General features: G+C 45.4%; 14 non-coding genes across 14 annotated transcripts; all 14 read left to right on the forward strand.

The window, feature by feature from the left end:
* Nucleotides 1-299: 299 nt before the first annotated feature.
* LOC141158303 (U2 spliceosomal RNA) lies at nt 300-490 on the forward strand. Its single transcript, XR_012248335.1, has one exon. It is a non-coding gene; the product is annotated as a U2 spliceosomal RNA (small nuclear RNA).
* Nucleotides 491-1,613: 1,123 nt separating this feature from the next.
* On the forward strand, nt 1,614-1,804 carry LOC141159750 (U2 spliceosomal RNA). Its single transcript, XR_012249749.1, has one exon. It is a non-coding gene; the product is annotated as a U2 spliceosomal RNA (small nuclear RNA).
* A 1,122-nt stretch (nt 1,805-2,926) lies between these two features.
* Nucleotides 2,927-3,117, forward strand: LOC141158304 (U2 spliceosomal RNA). The gene has a single exon (XR_012248336.1). It is a non-coding gene; the product is annotated as a U2 spliceosomal RNA (small nuclear RNA).
* A 1,120-nt stretch (nt 3,118-4,237) lies between these two features.
* LOC141158305 (U2 spliceosomal RNA) lies at nt 4,238-4,428 on the forward strand. The gene has a single exon (XR_012248337.1). It is a non-coding gene; the product is annotated as a U2 spliceosomal RNA (small nuclear RNA).
* Nucleotides 4,429-5,543: 1,115 nt separating this feature from the next.
* On the forward strand, nt 5,544-5,734 carry LOC141158306 (U2 spliceosomal RNA). The gene has a single exon (XR_012248338.1). It is a non-coding gene; the product is annotated as a U2 spliceosomal RNA (small nuclear RNA).
* A 1,122-nt stretch (nt 5,735-6,856) lies between these two features.
* On the forward strand, nt 6,857-7,047 carry LOC141158307 (U2 spliceosomal RNA). The gene has a single exon (XR_012248339.1). It is a non-coding gene; the product is annotated as a U2 spliceosomal RNA (small nuclear RNA).
* Nucleotides 7,048-8,166: 1,119 nt separating this feature from the next.
* On the forward strand, nt 8,167-8,357 carry LOC141158178 (U2 spliceosomal RNA). The gene has a single exon (XR_012248214.1). It is a non-coding gene; the product is annotated as a U2 spliceosomal RNA (small nuclear RNA).
* Nucleotides 8,358-9,475: 1,118 nt separating this feature from the next.
* LOC141158308 (U2 spliceosomal RNA) lies at nt 9,476-9,666 on the forward strand. The gene has a single exon (XR_012248340.1). It is a non-coding gene; the product is annotated as a U2 spliceosomal RNA (small nuclear RNA).
* A 1,118-nt stretch (nt 9,667-10,784) lies between these two features.
* On the forward strand, nt 10,785-10,975 carry LOC141158309 (U2 spliceosomal RNA). The gene has a single exon (XR_012248341.1). It is a non-coding gene; the product is annotated as a U2 spliceosomal RNA (small nuclear RNA).
* Nucleotides 10,976-12,094: 1,119 nt separating this feature from the next.
* LOC141158310 (U2 spliceosomal RNA) lies at nt 12,095-12,285 on the forward strand. Its single transcript, XR_012248342.1, has one exon. It is a non-coding gene; the product is annotated as a U2 spliceosomal RNA (small nuclear RNA).
* Nucleotides 12,286-13,401: 1,116 nt separating this feature from the next.
* Nucleotides 13,402-13,592, forward strand: LOC141158312 (U2 spliceosomal RNA). The gene has a single exon (XR_012248344.1). It is a non-coding gene; the product is annotated as a U2 spliceosomal RNA (small nuclear RNA).
* A 1,118-nt stretch (nt 13,593-14,710) lies between these two features.
* On the forward strand, nt 14,711-14,901 carry LOC141158313 (U2 spliceosomal RNA). Its single transcript, XR_012248345.1, has one exon. It is a non-coding gene; the product is annotated as a U2 spliceosomal RNA (small nuclear RNA).
* Nucleotides 14,902-16,015: 1,114 nt separating this feature from the next.
* On the forward strand, nt 16,016-16,206 carry LOC141158314 (U2 spliceosomal RNA). Its single transcript, XR_012248346.1, has one exon. It is a non-coding gene; the product is annotated as a U2 spliceosomal RNA (small nuclear RNA).
* Nucleotides 16,207-17,324: 1,118 nt separating this feature from the next.
* Nucleotides 17,325-17,515, forward strand: LOC141158315 (U2 spliceosomal RNA). Its single transcript, XR_012248347.1, has one exon. It is a non-coding gene; the product is annotated as a U2 spliceosomal RNA (small nuclear RNA).
* Nucleotides 17,516-18,487: the final 972 nt, after the last annotated feature.

Below are 18,487 nucleotides of genomic sequence, written 5' to 3' on the forward strand. Positions count from 1 at the left end.
CTGCTAAGGGTAGACAGCTGCTCGTTCCACCCCCCCCCGGCCTTAATTGGTTCTCCTCCCTTCCAACGGTGTTGAGGCGGGTGGGAACAGCCGGGGGTTGAGGGTACTGTGCTAAAAGAGGTGGAGTTATGCAGATCTAAAACGCGTGGATTGCAGCAGCAGCAAGCCGAAAAGTGCAGGCATGTGAGGGATCTAGAGGTTGACAGCATGTCTTCTTAACGGGAGTCCAGGTGGCCATCTCCACAAATGGACTTTTCAGAATCCTTGGGTGGCACCGTAGTCGGAAACCAATTCTGGTTATCGCTTCTCGGCCTTTTGGCTAAGATCAAGTGTAGTATCTGTTCTTATCAGTTTAATATCTGATACGTCCCCTATCTGGGGACCATATATTAAATGGATTTTTAGAACAGGGAGATGGAAAAAGAGCTTGCTCTGTCCACTCCACGCATTGACCTGGTATTGCAGTATCTCCAGGACCGGTGCACCCCTTCTTTAATGCAGTTTCTAAAATCAGAAAGAATTGAATTCAATGCTTTTTGTTCATTTGGCTTGTTTGTCGGATTTTGGGATGGACTCTTTGGCTTTGCTTTTCTTCTCCTCATTGGATTTTTCATGTTAAAAGTTGCAGAAGCCAGATGACAAGCTCATTTTGGTTCAACTTCAGCAACTGTGCATTGCATTGCCATGTAATGTAATGCAATGCTATCTATCTAGCTCTCCCTCTATACTTCCTTTTGGATAAACAGACATATTAGGCAAGCATTTTGGAGCTTTCACCTAAATAACTACAGGTGGTGAGATAAGCTGCACAATATAATTGACCTTTCAGTATATTGTTGCACACACACCATCTATTTAGCAAATGCCCTTGTTATCAACAGCAGCCTTTTAAACTCACCTGAGCTAACAGGTATGTGAGCTGGTTACTCTGCTGCGCTTAAAATTTCTTTTTTGGTTTGCTACAATGCCTTTTCTGAAACGTTGTCTCCCTCTGCTGGAACACTGACTTCTTTCATTTAATGCCTGCAGACTATAAAAGAGAAACCAACCCAAAAAGTTTGGTTGATTAGTCTGTGGCATTCTTTTAAACTGTTGCTTATGGCGGTCTCTGTGAGCTTCTCAGTGACATTCAGCCATCCAGGTATCCCGCCTGCAGTAGACGGAATGTGGCAATGGAACGCTGGCTGCGCGTGTCATAATAGGCTCTGAGCCTTTATATACCTGCGCACAGCAGCAGCCACCTTCAGTCTGCTGCTGGACAGCCAGCAGCAGCAGCAGCAGCAGGAGAGGTAATTAATCAGCAACCCTCCTGCTAAGGGTAGACAGCTGCTCGTTCCACCCCCCCCCCCCCCCGCCTTAATTGGTTCTCCTCCCTTCCAACGGTGTTGAGGCGGGTGGGAACAGCCGGGGGTTGAGGGTACTGTGCTAAAAGAGGTGGAGTTATGCAGATCTAAAACGCGTGGATTGCAGCAGCAGCAAGCCGAAAAGTGCAGGCATGTGAGGGATATAGAGGTTGACAGCATGTCTTCTTAACGGGAGTCCAGGTGGCCATCTCCACAAATGGACTTTTCAGAATCCTTGGGTGGCACCGTAGTCGGAAACCAATTCTGGTTATCGCTTCTCGGCCTTTTGGCTAAGATCAAGTATAGTATCTGTTCTTATCAGTTTAATATCTGATACGTCCCCTATCTGGGGACCATATATTAAATGGATTTTTAGAACAGGGAGATGGAAAAAGAGCTTGCTCTGTCCACTCCACGCATTGACCTGGTATTGCAGTATCTCCAGGACCGGTGCACCCCTTCTTTAATGCAGTTTCTAAAATCAGAAAGAATTGAATTCAATGCTTTTTGTTCATTTGGCTTGTTTGTCGGATTTTGGGATGGACTCTTTGGCTTTGCTTTTCTTCTCCTCATTGGATTTTTCATGTTAAAAGTTGCAGAAGCCAGATGACAAGCTCATTTTGGTTCAACTTCAGCAACTGTGCATTGCATTGCCATGTAATGTAATGCAATGCTATCTATCTAGCTCTCCCTCTATACTTCCTTTTGGATAAACAGACATATTAGGCAAGCATTTTGGAGCTTTCACCTAAATAACTACAGGTGGTGAGATAAGCTGCACAATATAATTGACCTTTCAGTATATTGTTGCACACACACCATCTATTTAGCAAATGCCCTTGTTATCAACAGCAGCCTTTTAAACTCACCTGAGCTAACAGGTATGTGAGCTGGTTACTCTGCTGCGCTTAAAATTTCTTTTTTGGTTTGCTACAATGCCTTTTCTGAAACGTTGTCTCCCTCTGCTGGAACACTGACTTCTTTCATTTAATGCCTGCAGACTATAAAAGAGAAACCAACCCAAAAAGTTTGGTTGATTAGTCTGTGGCATTCTTTTAAACTGTTGCTTATGGCGGTCTCTGTGAGCTTCTCAGTGACATTCAGCCATCCAGGTATCCCGCCTGCAGTAGACGGAATGTGGCAATGGAACGCTGGCTGCGCGTGTCATAATAGGCTCTGAGCCTTTATATACCTGCGCACAGCAGCAGCCACCTTCAGTCTGCTGCTGGACAGCCAGCAGCAGCAGCAGCAGCAGGAGAGGTAATTAATCAGCAACCCTCCTGCTAAGGGTAGACAGCTGCTCGTTCCACCCCCCCCCCCCCCGCCTTAATTGGTTCTCCTCCCTTCCAACGGTGTTGAGGCGGGTGGGAACAGCCGGGGGTTGAGGGTACTGTGCTAAAAGAGGTGGAGTTATGCAGATCTAAAACGCGTGGATTGCAGCAGCAGCAAGCCGAAAAGTGCAGGCATGTGAGGGATCTAGAGGTTGACAGCATGTCTTCTTAACGGGAGTCCAGGTGGCCATCTCCACAAATGGACTTTTCAGAATCCTTGGGTGGCACCGTAGTCGGAAACCAATTCTGGTTATCGCTTCTCGGCCTTTTGGCTAAGATCAAGTGTAGTATCTGTTCTTATCAGTTTAATATCTGATACGTCCCCTATCTGGGGACCATATATTAAATGGATTTTTAGAACAGGGAGATGGAAAAAGAGCTTGCTCTGTCCACTCCACGCATTGACCTGGTATTGCAGTATCTCCAGGACCGGTGCACCCCTTCTTTAATGCAGTTTCTAAAATCAGAAAGAATTGAATTCAATGCTTTTTGTTCATTTGGCTTGTTTGTCGGATTTTGGGATGGACTCTTTGGCTTTGCTTTTCTTCTCCTCATTGGATTTTTCATGTTAAAAGTTGCAGAAGCCAGATGACAAGCTCATTTTGGTTCAACTTCAGCAACTGTGCATTGCATTGCCATGTAATGTAATGCAATGCTATCTATCTAGCTCTCCCTCTATACTTCCTTTTGGATAAACAGACATATTAGGCAAGCATTTTGGAGCTTTCACCTAAATAACTACAGGTGGTGAGATAAGCTGCACAATATAATTGACCTTTCAGTATATTGTTGCACACACACCATCTATTTAGCAAATGCCCTTGTTATCAACAGCAGCCTTTTAAACTCACCTGAGCTAACAGGTATGTGAGCTGGTTACTCTGCTGCGCTTAAAATTTCTTTTTTGGTTTGCTACAATGCCTTTTCTGAAACGTTGTCTCCCTCTGCTGGAACACTGACTTCTTTCATTTAATGCCTGCAGACTATAAAAGAGAAACCAACCCAAAAAGTTTGGTTGATTAGTCTGTGGCATTCTTTTAAACTGTTGCTTATGGCGGTCTCTGTGAGCTTCTCAGTGACATTCAGCCATCCAGGTATCCCGCCTGCAGTAGACGGAATGTGGCAATGGAACGCTGGCTGCGCGTGTCATAATAGGCTCTGAGCCTTTATATACCTGCGCACAGCAGCAGCCACCTTCAGTCTGCTGCTGGACAGCCAGCAGCAGCAGCAGCAGCAGGAGAGGTAATTAATCAGCAACCCTCCTGCTAAGGGTAGACAGCTGCTCGTTCCACCCCCCCCCCCCGCCTTAATTGGTTCTCCTCCCTTCCAACGGTGTTGAGGCGGGTGGGAACAGCCGGGGATTGAGGGTACTGTGCTAAAAGAGGTGGAGTTATGCAGATCTAAAACGCGTGGATTGCAGCAGCAGCAAGCCGAAAAGTGCAGGCATGTGAGGGATCTAGAGGTTGACAGCATGTCTTCTTAACGGGAGTCCAGGTGGCCATCTCCACAAATGGACTTTTCAGAATCCTTGGGTGGCACCGTAGTCGGAAACCAATTCTGGTTATCGCTTCTCGGCCTTTTGGCTAAGATCAAGTGTAGTATCTGTTCTTATCAGTTTAATATCTGATACGTCCCCTATCTGGGGACCATATATTAAATGGATTTTTAGAACAGGGAGATGGAAAAAGAGCTTGCTCTGTCCACTCCACGCATTGACCTGGTATTGCAGTATCTCCAGGACCGGTGCACCCCTTCTTTAATGCAGTTTCTAAAATCAGAAAGAATTGAATTCAATGCTTTTTGTTCATTTGGCTTGTTTGTCGGATTTTGGGATGGACTCTTTGGCTTTGCTTTTCTTCTCCTCATTGGATTTTTCATGTTAAAAGTTGCAGAAGCCAGATGACAAGCTCATTTTGGTTCAACTTCAGCAACTGTGCATTGCATTGCCATGTAATGTAATGCAATGCTATCTATCTAGCTCTCCCTCTATACTTCCTTTTGGATAAACAGACATATTAGGCAAGCATTTTGGAGCTTTCACCTAAATAACTACAGGTGGTGAGATAAGCTGCACAATATAATTGACCTTTCAGTATATTGTTGCACACACACCATCTATTTAGCAAATGCCCTTGTTATCAACAGCAGCCTTTTAAACTCACCTGAGCTAATAGGTATGTGAGCTGGTTACTCTGCTGCGCTTAAAATTTCTTTTTTGGTTTGCTACAATGCCTTTTCTGAAACGTTGTCTCCCTCTGCTGGAACACTGACTTCTTTCATTTAATGCCTGCAGACTATAAAAGAGAAACCAACCCAAAAAGTTTGGTTGATTAGTCTGTGGCATTCTTTTAAACTGTTGCTTATGGCGGTCTCTGTGAGCTTCTCAGTGACATTCAGCCATCCAGGTATCCCGCCTGCAGTAGACGGAATGTGGCAATGGAACGCTGGCTGCGCGTGTCATAATAGGCTCTGAGCCTTTATATACCTGCGCACAGCAGCAGCCACCTTCAGTCTGCTGCTGGACAGCCAGCAGCAGCAGCAGCAGGAGAGGTAATTAATCAGCAACCCTCCTGCTAAGGGTAGACAGCTGCTCGTTCCACCCCCCCCCCGCCTTAATTGGTTCTCCTCCCTTCCAACGGTGTTGAGGCGGGTGGGAACAGCCGGGGGTTGAGGGTACTGTGCTAAAATAGGTGGAGTTATGCAGATCTAAAACGCGTGGATTGCAGCAGCAGCAAGCCGAAAAGTGCAGGCATGTGAGGGATCTAGAGGTTGACAGCATGTCTTCTTAACGGGAGTCCAGGTGGCCATCTCCACAAATGGACTTTTCAGAATCCTTGGGTGGCACCGTAGTCGGAAACCAATTCTGGTTATCGCTTCTCGGCCTTTTGGCTAAGATCAAGTGTAGTATCTGTTCTTATCAGTTTAATATCTGATACGTCCCCTATCTGGGGACCATATATTAAATGGATTTTTAGAACAGGGAGATGGAAAAAGAGCTTGCTCTGTCCACTCCACGCATTGACCTGGTATTGCAGTATCTCCAGGACCGGTGCACCCCTTCTTTAATGCAGTTTCTAAAATCAGAAAGAATTGAATTCAATGCTTTTTGTTCATTTGGCTTGTTTGTCGGATTTTGGGATGGACTCTTTGGCTTTGCTTTTCTTCTCCTCATTGGATTTTTCATGTTAAAAGTTGCAGAAGCCAGATGACAAGCTCATTTTGGTTCAACTTCAGCAACTGTGCATTGCATTGCCATGTAATGTAATGCAATGCTATCTATCTAGCTCTCCCTCTATACTTCCTTTTGGATAAACAGACATATTAGGCAAGCATTTTGGAGCTTTCACCTAAATAACTACAGGTGGTGAGATAAGCTGCACAATATAATTGACCTTTCAGTATATTGTTGCACACACACCATCTATTTAGCAAATGCCCTTGTTATCAACAGCAGCCTTTTAAACTCACCTGAGCTAACAGGTATGTGAGCTGGTTACTCTGCTGCGCTTAAAATTTCTTTTTTGGTTTGCTACAATGCCTTTTCTGAAACGTTGTCTCCCTCTGCTGGAACACTGACTTCTTTCATTTAATGCCTGCAGACTATAAAAGAGAAACCAACCCAAAAAGTTTGGTTGATTAGTCTGTGGCATTCTTTTAAACTGTTGCTTATGGCGGTCTCTGTGAGCTTCTCAGTGACATTCAGCCATCCAGGTATCCCGCCTGCAGTAGACGGAATGTGGCAATGGAACGCTGGCTGCGCGTGTCATAATAGGCTCTGAGCCTTTATATACCTGCGCACAGCAGCAGCCACCTTCAGTCTGCTGCTGGACAGCCAGCAGCAGCAGCAGCAGCAGGAGAGGTAATTAATCAGCAACCCTCCTGCTAAGGGTAGACAGCTGCTCGTTCCACCCCCCCCCCCCCCGCCTTAATTGGTTCTCCTCCCTTCCAACGGTGTTGAGGCGGGTGGGAACAGCCGGGGATTGAGGGTACTGTGCTAAAAGAGGTGGAGTTATGCAGATCTAAAACGCGTGGATTGCAGCAGCAGCAAGCCGAAAAGTGCAGGCATGTGAGGGATCTAGAGGTTGACAGCATGTCTTCTTAACGGGAGTCCAGGTGGCCATCTCCACAAATGGACTTTTCAGAATCCTTGGGTGGCACCGTAGTCGGAAACCAATTCTGGTTATCGCTTCTCGGCCTTTTGGCTAAGATCAAGTGTAGTATCTGTTCTTATCAGTTTAATATCTGATACGTCCCCTATCTGGGGACCATATATTAAATGGATTTTTAGAACAGGGAGATGGAAAAAGAGCTTGCTCTGTCCACTCCACGCATTGACCTGGTATTGCAGTATCTCCAGGACCGGTGCACCCCTTCTTTAATGCAGTTTCTAAAATCAGAAAGAATTGAATTCAATGCTTTTTGTTCATTTGGCTTGTTTGTCGGATTTTGGGATGGACTCTTTGGCTTTGCTTTTCTTCTCCTCATTGGATTTTTCATGTTAAAAGTTGCAGAAGCCAGATGACAAGCTCATTTTGGTTCAACTTCAGCAACTGTGCATTGCATTGCCATGTAATGTAATGCAATGCTATCTATCTAGCTCTCCCTCTATACTTCCTTTTGGATAAACAGACATATTAGGCAAGCATTTTGGAGCTTTCACCTAAATAACTACAGGTGGTGAGATAAGCTGCACAATATAATTGACCTTTCAGTATATTGTTGCACACACACCATCTATTTAGCAAATGCCCTTGTTATCAACAGCAGCCTTTTAAACTCACCTGAGCTAACAGGTATGTGAGCTGGTTACTCTGCTGCGCTTAAAATTTCTTTTTTGGTTTGCTACAATGCCTTTTCTGAAACGTTGTCTCCCTCTGCTGGAACACTGACTTCTTTCATTTAATGCCTGCAGACTATAAAAGAGAAACCAACCCAAAAAGTTTGGTTGATTAGTCTGTGGCATTCTTTTAAACTGTTGCTTATGGCGGTCTCTGTGAGCTTCTCAGTGACATTTAGCCATCCAGGTATCCCGCCTGCAGTAGACGGAATGTGGCAATGGAACGCTGGCTGCGCGTGTCATAATAGGCTCTGAGCCTTTATATACCTGCGCACAGCAGCAGCCACCTTCAGTCTGCTGCTGGACAGCCAGCAGCAGCAGCAGCAGGAGAGGTAATTAATCAGCAACCCTCCTGCTAAGGGTAGACAGCTGCTCGTTCCACCCCCCCCCACCCCGCCTTAATTGGTTCTCCTCCCTTCCAACGGTGTTGAGGCGGGTGGGAACAGCCGGGGGTTGAGGGTACTGTGCTAAAATAGGTGGAGTTATGCAGATCTAAAACGCGTGGATTGCAGCAGCAGCAAGCCGAAAAGTGCAGGCATGTGAGGGATCTAGAGGTTGACAGCATGTCTTCTTAATGGGAGTCCAGGTGGCCATCTCCACAAATGGACTTTTCAGAATCCTTGGGTGGCACCGTAGTCGGAAACCAATTCTGGTTATCGCTTCTCGGCCTTTTGGCTAAGATCAAGTGTAGTATCTGTTCTTATCAGTTTAATATCTGATACGTCCCCTATCTGGGGACCATATATTAAATGGATTTTTAGAACAGGGAGATGGAAAAAGAGCTTGCTCTGTCCACTCCACGCATTGACCTGGTATTGCAGTATCTCCAGGACCAGTGCACCCCTTCTTTAATGCAGTTTCTAAAATCAGAAAGAATTGAATTCAATGCTTTTTGTTCATTTGGCTTGTTTGTCGGATTTTGGGATGGACTCTTTGGCTTTGCTTTTCTTCTCCTCATTGGATTTTTCATGTTAAAAGTTGCAGAAGCCAGATGACAAGCTCATTTTGGTTCAACTTCAGCAACTGTGCATTGCATTGCCATGTAATGTAATGCAATGCTATCTATCTAGCTCTCCCTCTATACTTCCTTTTGGATAAACAGACATATTAGGCAAGCATTTTGGAGCTTTCACCTAAATAACTACAGGTGGTGAGATAAGCTGCACAATATAATTGACCTTTCAGTATATTGTTGCACACACACCATCTATTTAGCAAATGCCCTTGTTATCAACAGCAGCCTTTTAAACTCACCTGAGCTAACAGGTATGTGAGCTGGTTACTCTGCTGCGCTTAAAATTTCTTTTTTGGTTTGCTACAATGCCTTTTCTGAAACGTTGTCTCCCTCTGCTGGAACACTGACTTCTTTCATTTAATGCCTGCAGACTATAAAAGAGAAACCAACCCAAAAAGTTTGGTTGATTAGTCTGTGGCATTCTTTTAAACTGTTGCTTATGGCGGTCTCTGTGAGCTTCTCAGTGACATTCAGCCATCCAGGTATCCCGCCTGCAGTAGACGGAATGTGGCAATGGAACGCTGGCTGCGCGTGTCATAATAGGCTCTGAGCCTTTATATACCTGCGCACAGCAGCAGCCACCTTCAGTCTGCTGCTGGACAGCCAGCAGCAGCAGCAGCAGCAGGAGAGGTAATTAATCAGCAACCCTCCTGCTAAGGGTAGACAGCTGCTCGTTCCACCCCCCCCCCGCCTTAATTGGTTCTCCTCCCTTCCAACGGTGTTGAGGCGGGTGGGAACAGCCGGGGGTTGAGGGTACTGTGCTAAAATAGGTGGAGTTATGCAGATCTAAAACGCGTGGATTGCAGCAGCAGCAAGCCGAAAAGTGCAGGCATGTGAGGGATCTAGAGGTTGACAGCATGTCTTCTTAACGGGAGTCCAGGTGGCCATCTCCACAAATGGACTTTTCAGAATCCTTGGGTGGCACCGTAGTCGGAAACCAATTCTGGTTATCGCTTCTCGGCCTTTTGGCTAAGATCAAGTGTAGTATCTGTTCTTATCAGTTTAATATCTGATACGTCCCCTATCTGGGGACCATATATTAAATGGATTTTTAGAACAGGGAGATGGAAAAAGAGCTTGCTCTGTCCACTCCACGCATTGACCTGGTATTGCAGTATCTCCAGGACCGGTGCACCCCTTCTTTAATGCAGTTTCTAAAATCAGAAAGAATTGAATTCAATGCTTTTTGTTCATTTGGCTTGTTTGTCGGATTTTGGGATGGACTCTTTGGCTTTGCTTTTCTTCTCCTCATTGGATTTTTCATGTTAAAAGTTGCAGAAGCCAGATGACAAGCTCATTTTGGTTCAACTTCAGCAACTGTGCATTGCATTGCCATGTAATGTAATGCAATGCTATCTATCTAGCTCTCCCTCTATACTTCCTTTTGGATAAACAGACATATTAGGCAAGCATTTTGGAGCTTTCACCTAAATAACTACAGGTGGTGAGATAAGCTGCACAATATAATTGACCTTTCAGTATATTGTTGCACACACACCATCTATTTAGCAAATGCCCTTGTTATCAACAGCAGCCTTTTAAACTCACCTGAGCTAACAGGTATGTGAGCTGGTTACTCTGCTGCGCTTAAAATTTCTTTTTTGGTTTGCTACAATGCCTTTTCTGAAACGTTGTCTCCCTCTGCTGGAACACTGACTTCTTTCATTTAATGCCTGCAGACTATAAAAGAGAAACCAACCCAAAAAGTTTGGTTGATTAGTCTGTGGCATTCTTTTAAACTGTTGCTTATTGCGGTCTCTGTGAGCTTCTCAGTGACATTCAGCCATCCAGGTATCCCGCCTGCAGTAGACGGAATGTGGCAATGGAACGCTGGCTGCGCGTGTCATAATAGGCTCTGAGCCTTTATATACCTGCGCACAGCAGCAGCCACCTTCAGTCTGCTGCTGGACAGCCAGCAGCAGCAGCAGCAGCAGGAGAGGTAATTAATCAGCAACCCTCCTGCTAAGGGTAGACAGCTGCTCGTTCCACCCCCCCCCCGCCTTAATTGGTTCTCCTCCCTTCCAACGGTGTTGAGGCGGGTGGGAACAGCCGGGGGTTGAGGGTACTGTGCTAAAAGAGGTGGAGTTATGCAGATCTAAAACGCGTGGATTGCAGCAGCAGCAAGCCGAAAAGTGCAGGCATGTGAGGGATCTAGAGGTTGACAGCATGTCTTCTTAACGGGAGTCCAGGTGGCCATCTCCACAAATGGACTTTTCAGAATCCTTGGGTGGCACCGTAGTCGGAAACCAATTCTGGTTATCGCTTCTCGGCCTTTTGGCTAAGATCAAGTGTAGTATCTGTTCTTATCAGTTTAATATCTGATACGTCCCCTATCTGGGGACCATATATTAAATGGATTTTTAGAACAGGGAGATGGAAAAAGAGCTTGCTCTGTCCACTCCACGCATTGACCTGGTATTGCAGTATCTCCAGGACCGGTGCACCCCTTCTTTAATGCAGTTTCTAAAATCAGAAAGAATTGAATTCAATGCTTTTTGTTCATTTGGCTTGTTTGTCGGATTTTGGGATGGACTTTTTGGCTTTGCTTTTCTTCTCCTCATTGGATTTTTCATGTTAAAAGTTGCAGAAGCCAGATGACAAGCTCATTTTGGTTCAACTTCAGCAACTGTGCATTGCATTGCCATGTAATGTAATGCAATGCTATCTATCTAGCTCTCCCTCTATACTTCCTTTTGGATAAACAGACATATTAGGCAAGCATTTTGGAGCTTTCACCTAAATAACTACAGGTGGTGAGATAAGCTGCACAATATAATTGACCTTTCAGTATATTGTTGCACACACACCATCTATTTAGCAAATGCCCTTGTTATCAACAGCAGCCTTTTAAACTCACCTGAGCTAACAGGTATGTGAGCTGGTTACTCTGCTGCGCTTAAAATTTCTTTTTTGGTTTGCTACAATGCCTTTTCTGAAACGTTGTCTCCCTCTGCTGGAACACTGACTTCTTTCATTTAATGCCTGCAGACTATAAAAGAGAAACCAACCCAAAAAGTTTGGTTGATTAGTCTGTGGCATTCTTTTAAACTGTTGCTTATGGCGGTCTCTGTGAGCTTCTCAGTGACATTCAGCCATCCAGGTATCCCGCCTGCAGTAGACGGAATGTGGCAATGGAACGCTGGCTGCGCGTGTCATAATAGGCTCTGAGCCTTTATATACCTGCGCACAGCAGCAGCCACCTTCAGTCTGCTGCTGGACAGCCAGCAGCAGCAGCAGCAGCAGGAGAGGTAATTAATCAGCAACCCTCCTGCTAAGGGTAGACAGCTGCTCGTTCCACCCCCCCCCCCGCCTTAATTGGTTCTCCTCCCTTCCAACGGTGTTGAGGCGGGTGGGAACAGCCGGGGGTTGAGGGTACTGTGCTAAAAGAGGTGGAGTTATGCAGATCTAAAACGCGTGGATTGCAGCAGCAGCAAGCCGAAAAGTGCAGGCATGTGAGGGATCTAGAGGTTGACAGCATGTCTTCTTAACGGGAGTCCAGGTGGCCATCTCCACAAATGGACTTTTCAGAATCCTTGGGTGGCACCGTAGTCGGAAACCAATTCTGGTTATCGCTTCTCGGCCTTTTGGCTAAGATCAAGTGTAGTATCTGTTCTTATCAGTTTAATATCTGATACGTCCCCTATCTGGGGACCATATATTAAATGGATTTTTAGAACAGGGAGATGGAAAAAGAGCTTGCTCTGTCCACTCCACGCATTGACCTGGTATTGCAGTATCTCCAGGACCGGTGCACCCCTTCTTTAATGCAGTTTCTAAAATCAGAAAGAATTGAATTCAATGCTTTTTGTTCATTTGGCTTGTTTGTCGGATTTTGGGATGGACTCTTTGGCTTTGCTTTTCTTCTCCTCATTGGATTTTTCATGTTAAAAGTTGCAGAAGCCAGATGACAAGCTCATTTTGGTTCAACTTCAGCAACTGTGCATTGCATTGCCATGTAATGTAATGCAATGCTATCTATCTAGCTCTCCCTCTATACTTCCTTTTGGATAAACAGACATATTAGGCAAGCATTTTGGAGCTTTCACCTAAATAACTACAGGTGGTGAGATAAGCTGCACAATATAATTGACCTTTCAGTATATTGTTGCACACACACCATCTATTTAGCAAATGCCCTTGTTATCAACAGCAGCCTTTTAAACTCACCTGAGCTAACAGGTATGTGAGCTGGTTACTCTGCTGCGCTTAAAATTTCTTTTTTGGTTTGCTACAATGCCTTTTCTGAAACGTTGTCTCCCTCTGCTGGAACACTGACTTCTTTCATTTAATGCCTGCAGACTATAAAAGAGAAACCAACCCAAAAAGTTTGGTTGATTAGTCTGTGGCATTCTTTTAAACTGTTGCTTATGGCGGTCTCTGTGAGCTTCTCAGTGACATTCAGCCATCCAGGTATCCCGCCTGCAGTAGACGGAATGTGGCAATGGAACGCTGTCTGCGCGTGTCATAATAAGCTCTGAGCCTTTATATACCTGCGCACAGCAGCAGCCACCTTCAGTCTGCTGCTGGACAGCCAGCAGCAGCAGCAGCAGGAGAGGTAATTAATCAGCAACCCTCCTGCTAAGGGTAGACAGCTGCTCGTTCCACCCCCCCCCCCGCCTTAATTGGTTCTCCTCCCTTCCAACGGTGTTGAGGCGGGTGGGAACAGCCGGGGGTTGAGGGTACTGTGCTAAAAGAGGTGGAGTTATGCAGATCTAAAACGCGTGGATTGCAGCAGCAGCAAGCCGAAAAGTGCAGGCATGTGAGGGATCTAGAGGTTGACAGCATGTCTTCTTAACGGGAGTCCAGGTGGCCATCTCCACAAATGGACTTTTCAGAATCCTTGGGTGGCACCGTAGTCGGAAACCAATTCTGGTTATCGCTTCTCGGCCTTTTGGCTAAGATCAAGTGTAGTATCTGTTCTTATCAGTTTAATATCTGATACGTCCCCTATCTGGGGACCATATATTAAATGGATTTTTAGAACAGGGAGATGGAAAAAGAGCTTGCTCTGTCCACTCCACGCATTGACCTGGTATTGCAGTATCTCCAGGACCGGTGCACCCCTTCTTTAATGCAGTTTCTAAAATCAGAAAGAATTGAATTCAATGCTTTTTGTTCATTTGGCTTGTTTGTCGGATTTTGGGATGGACTCTTTGGCTTTGCTTTTCTTCTCCTCATTGGATTTTTCATGTTAAAAGTTGCAGAAGCCAGATGACAAGCTCATTTTGGTTCAACTTCAGCAACTGTGCATTGCATTGCCATGTAATGTAATGCAATGCTATCTATCTAGCTCTCCCTCTATACTTCCTTTTGGATAAACAGACATATTAGGCAAGCATTTTGGAGCTTTCACCTAAATAACTACAGGTGGTGAGATAAGCTGCACAATATAATTGACCTTTCAGTATATTGTTGCACACACACCATCTATTTAGCAAATGCCCTTGTTATCAACAGCAGCCTTTTAAACTCACCTGAGCTAACAGGTATGTGAGCTGGTTACTCTGCTGCGCTTAAAATTTCTTTTTTGGTTTGCTACAATGCCTTTTCTGAAACGTTGTCTCCCTCTGCTGGAACACTGACTTCTTTCATTTAATGCCTGCAGACTATAAAAGAGAAACCAACCCAAAAAGTTTGGTTGATTAGTCTGTGGCATTCTTTTAAACTGTTGCTTATGGCGGTCTCTGTGAGCTTCTCAGTGACATTCAGCCATCCAGGTATCCCGCCTGCAGTAGACGGAATGTGGCAATGGAACGCTGGCTGCGCGTGTCATAATAGGCTCTGAGCCTTTATATACCTGCGCACAGCAGCAGCCACCTTCAGTCTGCTGCTGGACAGCCAGCAGCAGCAGCAGCAGCAGGAGAGGTAATTAATCAGCAACCCTCCTGCTAAGGGTAGACAGCTGCTCGTTCCACCCCCCCCCCGCCTTAATTGGTTCTCCTCCCTTCCAACGGTGTTGAGGCGGGTGGGAACAGCCGGGGGTTGAGGGTACTGTGCTAAAAGAGGTGGAGTTATGCAGATCTAAAACGCGTGGATTGCAGCAGCAGCAAGCCGAAAAGTGCAGGCATGTGAGGGATCTAGAGGTTGACAGCATGTCTTCTTAACGGGAGTCCAGGTGGCCATCTCCACAAATGGACTTTTCAGAATCCTTGGGTGGCACCGTAGTCGGAAACCAATTCTGGTTATCGCTTCTCGGCCTTTTGGCTAAGATCAAGTGTAGTATCTGTTCTTATCAGTTTAATATCTGATACGTCCCCTATCTGGGGACCATATATTAAATGGATTTTTAGAACAGGGAGATGGAAAAAGAGCTTGCTCTGTCCACTCCACGCATTGACCTGGTATTGCAGTATCTCCAGGACCGGTGCACCCCTTCTTTAATGCAGTTTCTAAAATCAGAAAGAATTGAATTCAATGCTTTTTGTTCATTTGGCTTGTTTGTCGGATTTTGGGATGGACTCTTTGGCTTTGCTTTTCTTCTCCTCATTGGATTTTTCATGTTAAAAGTTGCAGAAGCCAGATGACAAGCTCATTTTGGTTCAACTTCAGCAACTGTGCATTGCATTGCCATGTAATGTAATGCAATGCTATCTATCTAGCTCTCCCTCTATACTTCCTTTTGGATAAACAGACATATTAGGCAAGCATTTTGGAGCTTTCACCTAAATAACTACAGGTGGTGAGATAAGCTGCACAATATAATTGACCTTTCAGTATATTGTTGCACACACACCATCTATTTAGCAAATGCCCTTGTTATCAACAGCAGCCTTTTAAACTCACCTGAGCTAACAGGTATGTGCGCTGGTTACTCTGCTGCGCTTAAAATTTCTTTTTTGGTTTGCTACAATGCCTTTTCTGAAACGTTGTCTCCCTCTGCTGGAACACTGACTTCTTTCATTTAATGCCTGCAGACTATAAAAGAGAAACCAACCCAAAAAGTTTGGTTGATTAGTCTGTGGCATTCTTTTAAACTGTTGCTTATGGCGGTCTCTGTGAGCTTCTCAGTGACATTCAGCCATCCAGGTATCCCGCCTGCAGTAGACGGAATGTGGCAATGGAACGCTGGCTGCGCGTGTCATAATAGGCTCTGAGCCTTTATATACCTGCGCACAGCAGCAGCCACCTTCAGTCTGCTGCTGGACAGCCAGCAGCAGCAGCAGGAGAGGTAATTAATCAGCAACCCTCCTGCTAAGGGTAGACAGCTGCTCGTTCCACCCCCCCCCCCCGCCTTAATTGGTTCTCCTCCCTTCCAACGGTGTTGAGGCGGGTGGGAACAGCCGGGGGTTGAGGGTACTGTGCTAAAAGAGGTGGAGTTATGCAGATCTAAAACGCGTGGATTGCAGCAGCAGCAAGCCGAAAAGTGCAGGCATGTGAGGGATCTAGAGGTTGACAGCATGTCTTCTTAACGGGAGTCCAGGTGGCCATCTCCACAAATGGACTTTTCAGAATCCTTGGGTGGCACCGTAGTCGGAAACCAATTCTGGTTATCGCTTCTCGGCCTTTTGGCTAAGATCAAGTGTAGTATCTGTTCTTATCAGTTTAATATCTGATACGTCCCCTATCTGGGGACCATATATTAAATGGATTTTTAGAACAGGGAGATGGAAAAAGAGCTTGCTCTGTCCACTCCACGCATTGACCTGGTATTGCAGTATCTCCAGGACCGGTGCACCCCTTCTTTAATGCAGTTTCTAAAATCAGAAAGAATTGAATTCAATGCTTTTTGTTCATTTGGCTTGTTTGTCGGATTTTGGGATGGACTCTTTGGCTTTGCTTTTCTTCTCCTCATTGGATTTTTCATGTTAAAAGTTGCAGAAGCCAGATGACAAGCTCATTTTGGTTCAACTTCAGCAACTGTGCATTGCATTGCCATGTAATGTAATGCAATGCTATCTATCTAGCTCTCCCTCTATACTTCCTTTTGGATAAACAGACATATTAGGCAAGCATTTTGGAGCTTTCACCTAAATAACTACAGGTGGTGAGATAAGCTGCACAATATAATTGACCTTTCAGTATATTGTTGCACACACACCATCTATTTAGCAAATGCCCTTGTTATCAACAGCAGCCTTTTAAACTCACCTGAGCTAACAGGTATGTGCGCTGGTTACTCTGCTGCGCTTAAAATTTCTTTTTTGGTTTGCTACAATGCCTTTTCTGAAACGTTGTCTCCCTCTGCTGGAACACTGACTTCTTTCATTTAATGCCTGCAGACTATAAAAGAGAAACCAACCCAAAAAGTTTGGTTGATTAGTCTGTGGCATTCTTTTAAACTGTTGCTTATGGCGGTCTCTGTGAGCTTCTCAGTGACATTCAGCCATCCAGGTATCCCGCCTGCAGTAGACGGAATGTGGCAATGGAACGCTGGCTGCGCGTGTCATAATAGGCTCTGAGCCTTTATATACCTGCGCACAGCAGCAGCCACCTTCAGTCTGCTGCTGGACAGCCAGCAGCAGCAGCAGCAGCAGGAGAGGTAATTAATCAGCAACCCTCCTGCTAAGGGTAGACAGCTGCTCGTTCCACCCCCCCCCCGCCTTAATTGGTTCTCCTCCCTTCCAACGGTGTTGAGGCGGGTGGGAACAGCCGGGGGTTGAGGGTACTGTGCTAAAAGAGGTGGAGTTATGCAGATCTAAAACGCGTGGATTGCAGCAGCAGCAAGCCGAAAAGTGCAGGCATGTGAGGGATCTAGAGGTTGACAGCATGTCTTCTTAACGGGAGTCCAGGTGGCCATCTCCACAAATGGACTTTTCAGAATCCTTGGGTGGCACCGTAGTCGGAAACCAATTCTGGTTATCGCTTCTCGGCCTTTTGGCTAAGATCAAGTGTAGTATCTGTTCTTATCAGTTTAATATCTGATACGTCCCCTATCTGGGGACCATATATTAAATGGATTTTTAGAACAGGGAGATGGAAAAAGAGCTTGCTCTGTCCACTCCACGCATTGACCTGGTATTGCAGTATCTCCAGGACCGGTGCACCCCTTCTTTAATGCAGTTTCTAAAATCAGAAAGAATTGAATTCAATGCTTTTTGTTCATTTGGCTTGTTTGTCGGATTTTGGGATGGACTCTTTGGCTTTGCTTTTCTTCTCCTCATTGGATTTTTCATGTTAAAAGTTGCAGAAGCCAGATGACAAGCTCATTTTGGTTCAACTTCAGCAACTGTGCATTGCATTGCCATGTAATGTAATGCAATGTTATCTATCTAGCTCTCCCTCTATACTTCCTTTTGGATAAACAGACATATTAGGCAAGCATTTTGGAGCTTTCACCTAAATAACTACAGGTGGTGAGATAAGCTGCACAATATAATTGACCTTTCAGTATATTGTTGCACACACACCATCTATTTAGCAAATGCCCTTGTTATCAACAGCAGCCTTTTAAACTCACCTGAGCTAACAGGTATGTGAGCTGGTTACTCTGCTGCGCTTAAAATTTCTTTTTTGGTTTGCTACAATGCCTTTTCTGAAACGTTGTCTCCCTCTGCTGGAACACTGACTTCTTTCATTTAATGCCTGCAGACTATAAAAGAGAAACCAACCCAAAAAGTTTGGTTGATTAGTCTGTGGCATTCTTTTAAACTGTTGCTTATGGCGGTCTCTGTGAGCTTCTCAGTGACATTCAGCCATCCAGGTATCCCGCCTGCAGTAGACGGAATGTGGCAATGGAACGCTGGCTGCGCGTGTCATAATAGGCTCTGAGCCTTTATATACCTGCGCACAGCAGCAGCCACCTTCAGTCTGCTGCTGGACAGCCAGCAGCAGCAGCAACAGCAGGAGAGGTAATTAATCAGCAACCCTCCTGCTAAGGGTAGACAGCTGCTCGTTCCACCCCCCCCCCCGCCTTAATTGGTTCTCCTCCCTTCCAACGGTGTTGAGGCGGGTGGGAACAGCCGGGGGTTGAGAGTACTGTGCTAAAAGAGGTGGAGTTATGCAGATCTAAAACGCGTGGATT

This window comes from Phyllobates terribilis, unplaced genomic scaffold (assembly GCF_046119375.1).
Source record: "Phyllobates terribilis strain yellow unplaced genomic scaffold, ASM4611937v1 Scaffold_8__6_contigs__length_399053987, whole genome shotgun sequence".
In the NCBI taxonomy this organism is placed as follows: domain Eukaryota; kingdom Metazoa; phylum Chordata; class Amphibia; order Anura; family Dendrobatidae; genus Phyllobates; species Phyllobates terribilis.